Source organism: Bison bison, unplaced genomic scaffold (assembly GCF_000754665.1).
Source record: "Bison bison bison isolate TAMUID 2011002044 unplaced genomic scaffold, Bison_UMD1.0 scf7180017852474, whole genome shotgun sequence".
NCBI classification, from domain to species: Eukaryota; Metazoa; Chordata; class Mammalia; order Artiodactyla; family Bovidae; genus Bison; species Bison bison.
Genome location: NW_011483047.1, coordinates 21,212 through 21,910, shown reverse-complemented (window position 1 = coordinate 21,910; position 699 = coordinate 21,212). Strand labels below are relative to the sequence as shown.

The following is a 699-nucleotide window of genomic DNA, read 5'->3' as shown; positions in this document are numbered from 1 at the left end:
CAGGATCTTGAAAAGATATCTGCACTCTCATGTTCACTACAGCATTATTCACAATAGCCAAGATACGGAAATAACCTAAGAGTCCATAAATGGATGAATGGATAAAGATGATGTGGTGTATGTACGTGTATATGTACATATACATACAATGGAATATGTATTACTCAGCCATATGGAAGACAGCAATCTTGCCATTTGTGACAACACAGATGGACCTTGAGGGCATTATATAAGTCAAATCAGACAAAAAAGACAAATATCACAGAGTATAACTTATATATGGAATCCAAAAAAGCCAAACTCCTAAAAACAGAGTAGTAGGAGTTCCCTGGTGGCCTAGTGGTTAGAATCCCAGGTTTTCACTGCCATGCCCTGGGTTCAGCCCCTGGAGGGGGGATTGCGATCCTGCAAGCTGGCTTGCAGCACGGCCAAACAAAACAAACAAGAAACAGAGTAGAATGGTGGTGGCCAAGGGCTAGGGAGGTCGGAAAATAGGAAGATGCTGGTCAAAGGACAAACTTCCAGTTAGAAAATAAATAGATTTGGGGGAGTCTAATCTATAACATGATGACTATAGGAGGGGGGAAAATGGGCATTCAACAAATATTTACTGATATTAGCTAATTTTCAGATAAAGACACATATTTCATGGGGCTATCTCAAAGTCTTAGAGAGAGTAACTTGCACAAAGTGAGAATG

At 40.2% G+C, this 699-nt stretch overlaps 1 protein-coding gene across 1 annotated transcript in view; it reads right to left on the bottom strand.

Moving 5' to 3' along the window:
• The window catches only part of KDM5C (lysine (K)-specific demethylase 5C), a gene marked incomplete at its 3' end in the record, with an annotated part of 30,559 nt that overhangs the window by 8,655 nt on the left and 21,205 nt on the right, over positions 1-699 (bottom strand). The gene's annotated exons all lie outside the window — the stretch shown is intronic.